At 36.3% G+C, this 5,515-nt stretch overlaps 1 pseudogene; it reads left to right on the top strand.

Moving 5' to 3' along the window:
* The first annotated feature begins 1,416 nt into the window (after positions 1 to 1,416).
* Positions 1,417 to 1,532, top strand: LOC144223513 (U4 spliceosomal RNA; annotated as a pseudogene).
* The last annotated feature ends 3,983 nt before the right edge of the window (positions 1,533 to 5,515 follow it).

The raw sequence follows: 5,515 nt of genomic DNA, 5'->3' as shown, positions 1-5,515 counted from the left end.
TTGGGGAAGAGTGCAACAACATCAGGAAACCACTGCCTTTGTAACCATTGCCTGGTGACCACATCAGAGGAATTTGCTTTGCCTACATAATAGAGAAGTATTTGATGCAGGTATATTGAAGATCACTCCTTGATTTGTTATCCTGACATAATGTGCAGTCTATCATAATATGACATTCAATTTTAGATTTGTATGCTGTAGCATGAAATCAACCCTTACAATGTGAAGTGTCAGAGGGAATGTACAGAACTATATCTAATTTTATAGTATTAAACATACAAATTATAGAATCAACACTAAAGGACCTATCAAAATTATCTCTGAATGGTAGGTTTATGGCAGTTTATATTTGCTTTTGTATATTTTTTCCTGGATTTTAAAAAATTTGTGCAAAGAACATAAATATTTCTTTTGTAACCAGAAAAATATTCTTTCAAAAACTACAAAAACTATCAAAAAATCTCCATATCTCATAGCAGCAAGTAGGGGCAATGAATATTTTTCTATTTTATGCCTGGACAATGTGTTGTATGGATGAACTAAATGTGAAGATGATAAGAGACTTCTATGAGATTTCCCAAGCATTGCACTGCAGCATGACTTCTGATTCATAGTGTAGTGCATTTTAATGAACTACATTCTTAATGATGTTATTGATTTTTCTGGCTTTCAAATATAGTATGTTTTGTATTGTATCATTGAATTATTCTTTTCCTTATCTGGATCTAGAGTTTATTGCTTAAAAATGATGTTCAGATGGGGCACCTGGGTGGCTCAGTTGGTTGAGCATCTGACTTCAGCTCAGGTCATGATCTCATAGTTCGTGGGTTCGAGCCCCACACATGGCTCTGTGCTGACAGCTCAGAGACTGGAGCCTGCTTCGGATTCTGTGTCTCCTTCTCCCTCTGTCCCTTCCCTCCTCACATTCTGTCTATCTAGCTCTCAAAAATAAATAAACAGTAAAAAGGAAAATTTAAAAATATGGTGTTCAGATGGAGAGATAGGCAGTCATGCTGCCATCTTTGTCTTGATAAATGACCTTATTTCTAGGATACATTGAAAACAAGAAATTAACCCCCTCAAGTCATGGAAATAATGGAAATGTAGGAACAGCCAATATTTTAGAGTTATTTTTTCCATTTCATTATTGTCAATTATATTATTTACATGCACTTGTCAATTTTAGGCAAGTATAGGGATATGAAAACTATATAACTATACATAGAGAAGTTTATAATGTATTTCTTAGAAAAAAGAAGGCTGTAATTCTAATAAAGACTGACTTAGGTTGGGTTACTAGTGATTTTTATACTGATTTTCAATATTTTTAAGTGATAATGTTACTATTATACTGAAAAAATATTCCCAACAATTCTAAAAGCTGAATACATGATTTTTCTGAAACTTTCACGAACTAGCTTTGCACAGTGGTACTATCATATTCAATGAGGTTTATCTGAGGCATAATTATTGCTAATTGAAATTTCCATGAACCAAATTGGCCAAATCAAAAATATTTGAATATAATATAAGAATATATATATAAGAANCACCCCCGCTCTCTCTTAAAAAAAAAAAAAGGACTATTTTGTGTAGATGAACCAGAAATAAAAATGGAAAGGAGATGGTGGCTGACCTTTCTCTACCTTTGTCTGCATACCACCCAAATATAAACTCATGCTTTCCCCCTTTTCCCTTCCTGTAAGAAGTCTGATTTAATGCAGCTCATTACTAGAAGGTATAGCTCACCTTTTACTAAGCTCTAGAGGGGAAAATGGCTTATTCATTATGTTTATCAATGAAGAGTGCAGAAATGGACTTTTGATATAATTTGGGCTAAAGAGTAGGGGAAAGGCTTCTGGAAAAGTTGGTCTTACTTCAATGGAGAACTTGCTATCCAGGGAAATGATTTCTCCTCTTGTATATGTTGTCCTGCAAAGATGTAATGCCCAGACTGCTGCAGTCTGAACAAGATGCTGAACCTGTGAGAGAGTGTAGAGAAGTCTCTTAATTAAGTCAAATTAAAAGTCTACCCTACTCTAGTCTTTCAGGTAGGTGATCCAATAAATGCTTTAATATGTAAGCTAATTTAAATTAGATTTTTTTGGTAACTCAGTGCTGAAGTCATCTTAACATAAGTATCTGATATTTTTAATTGTCTAGAGTAATAAACTATAATTCTAAGAGCTAGATCAATATGAAAAAAGTGGATTGTTATATTTTTATTATATCAATGCTAAAGAATATTTGCAGCCAGTTATACAACTTGGACTTGAACTGTCAATTAAGTAGTCTATTAATAATAATTAATCCTATTTAGAAACTGTTAATTTTTGGTGCTTTTCTGTTTATGTCTTATTATTTGCCAATGATAGTTCTAAATCACTTTTCTTAAAACTTATGCATGTATTTTTTTAATGCTTATTTATTTATTTGAGAGAGAGAGAGAGCACAAGCAGGGAAGAGGCAGAGAGAAAAGGAGAGAGAGAATTCTAAGGAGACTCCATGCTGTCAGCACAGAGCTGTATGCTGGGCTCAATCCCACAAACCGTGAGATCATGACCAAGCTGGAATCAAGAGTTGGATGCTTAAGTGACTGAAACATCCAGACACCAAATATAAAATACAAATATATAAACATATATATATTTAAATATATATACTTACATATATTTAAAATTTTGTTTAGGTAATCTCTACACCCAATGTGGGGCTCGAATTCATGACCCTGAGATCAAGAGTTGCATGCTCTTGAGGCGCCTCTGTGGCTCAGTCCGTTGAGCCTCCGACTTCAGCTCAGGTCATGATCTCATGGTCTGTGGGTTGGAGCCCCACGTCGGGCTCTGTGCTGACAGCTAGCTCAGAGCCTGGAGCCTGCTTCATATTCTGTATCTCCCTCTCTCTCTGACCCTCCCCTCCTTACGCTGTCTCTCTGTCTCAGAAATAAATAAAATATTAACAAAAAAAAAAGACGCATGCTCTTTTGACTGAGCCAGCCAGCCAGGTTTCCCACAACGTATTTAATCTACATTAGCTATTTAGGCTAGCTTTCTCAGGAGGCAAGAAAAATGACATATTCCTATGGAACTCAGTAATTTTTGGTGTCTTATATAATTCTGTACTATGAGTGCATTTTTAACTAAAGGACAGATTTAAAAACACCCTCAGCATTCAGTGTAAAGAATGGCCAAATTTGATTCTGAAATAAAACCCTACAAAAGTGGAAATACCAAAAGGGCATAATACAGGTCTGAAATAAGCATCTAAGGCATAGGAAATAGATTTTATTTCAATTATGATTTAACCATAATTAGTCAGTAGTATTTAATATATTGGTATGTTTCCACTTCTTGGATCAGGAGTCAATACCATTTAAAAATATTAAATCAACAATGTGGCTGGAACCAGGTGGAGGTTGTTGATCTCTGAATGTTTGGGTTATGATGTGTCACCTATGACCAGGGAGGGCTGTTCACAGACCGACACTGGAAGTATTACCATTGCTGTCTCTTGTCAGGATGGTGTAGTAAGTGGAAGACACTTCAGTGACAAGCGAAGGATTTGGAATTGATGATGGACCCAGATCACTGAAACATCTCTTTCAGGGGAACTTCCATTGTTTATGTCTGGCCAACCCCCTTCTACTATCTGTTTTCCTTTTTCCTGCTAGGAAATCCATTCCATGTAGTTTGGTTAGTGTTGACTTTTTCCCCAGGCCAGAGGTGTAGGAAGATGGCAAAGTAAAATTAGAGTCTCCCCCACTGTTGTCCCACCAGAGTGACCCAAGCGTGAGCCCAAATCCCACTATGCCAGATTCCTCCAGTACCACTTCCAGTCACTGCACATAGAATAGGTTGTACTTAACCTTATCTGTAACCTATGGAAAATTTTAGAAACAGAAATAATTTTTTTTACTTCTGTGATTCATAACTTATTCTCCATTTGCAATAAAGATAGGTGTTTCCCCACAATTTGAAAAAATCAGCGGAATTGTTTATGTTATCACAGTGCAAGGGAGTATTTTCTGTCTCGTCCAGGAGTGAAAGAAATAATAGGTTTCTCCTCAATACAGCTAAAAATAAAACAGTGTAGACACTTATCCCTAATGGTTAGTTGTCTTGATATGAGAACAGAACTGAGAGTTTAGAGACAACAGCCTATCTTGTGAGACATATTTTTCCCTCACAAGCCATTTTACAGATGTCTCTGGGCAGGTGCTGCAAGTGAACTTTCTGTGATTCAAAATGGTCACTTTTTTCTCTCTCTTTCACAAAGTGCTGTTAGAGTATCAGTTAAGTTTTAGCTAAGGAATCAAAACATGAACAGGCAATGTGCTCCACACTTTGAATTGTGTAGATCATTCCAATTATAACTCTACTTGAAGTGGTTAGACTGAAAAATACTAATGTCCTTTTCTTAATGCTGTAGACAGGACTTCGCTTACTGGTATCATATTGGATGTAACAAAGTTCCCCAATGCCTGTTCAGTAAGAGAGACCTCTGGTAAATTTGACATAACAGGTGTTACTTTCTTACAAACAACAACAGTAAGAACAAAACCAGAACTGTAAATAAAATATACATGAGGATAAAGAAGCCATTTCTAGCTCAAAATATATAGTTCTATTGGGGGATGTTATATCTGCGTAATTGACCTTTGTTTTACTTGGTGTTCTTACAGTAATGACTCAGGAATGTGCTGAGGTTGTACTGGTTATTGCGTCATTTGGACAAGCAGGTCCCGAGCATAGTCCCACTGCTAGGGTCCTGAGCATAGTCAGTGGTAAGTTAGAGGATAGGAAGGTATTGAAAACCCGAAGACAGGGTCTTTACTCTAGCTAGGTTGTAGGATGGTCAGCAGGGAACCTTGTGGAAATTTTAGGACCTGGACAGCTTTTCTTCTCTCCTTTCCTTACTTCATGCCACGTGTTCTTGTCCCCTCAATTTTCGGAAACTTGTTTTCTTTTCTTTCTGTAAGTCATTCCAGCATTACCTTTGTGACAATAGTCTACTAGGTTGGTAATAATGTAAACACAACATTTGGAAGAAAGCCCTTCAGAAAAGCACGAGCCCTCTTGGTCTCAACAATTGTACACTCCTGTGCTGTAGAAATTAGAATCGGCCTTGGAAAAGGCGCATGGATGTGATTAAGGATGCTCCCTGAAGTGGCTGTGTTGATCTATTGCAAAAAAAAGGGGCAGACTACATAGAATTTAGTAACGAAAACTTGCTAGAAGGGAGTCAGTATTCTGAAACAGCGTATGGGACATGAACCAACTTAGGACACTGAGGAAGGATTAATGATGAAAAGACTAGATCAGTAGGAGATTTGAGTGAGATTTTCTTTATTGGATTTCACTAATTCCATAATACACATTTGTTCATATTTTAATACTTGTTAAAATGGGATATGTTCTACAAACAAGGATGTGCCATCTTTAATTGACAGTGCTTTTTAAAATTATTTTTAAAGGATCATTAAAAAATTATATATCTTATAACCAGTGGTATCTAG

Source organism: Crocuta crocuta, unplaced genomic scaffold, assembly GCF_008692635.1.
Source record: "Crocuta crocuta isolate KB4526 unplaced genomic scaffold, BGI_CrCroc_1.0 scaffold292, whole genome shotgun sequence".
In the NCBI taxonomy this organism is placed as follows: Eukaryota; Metazoa; Chordata; class Mammalia; order Carnivora; family Hyaenidae; genus Crocuta; species Crocuta crocuta.
Note: the sequence above shows the minus strand (reverse complement) of the source record. Positions and strands in the feature narration are given on the sequence as shown.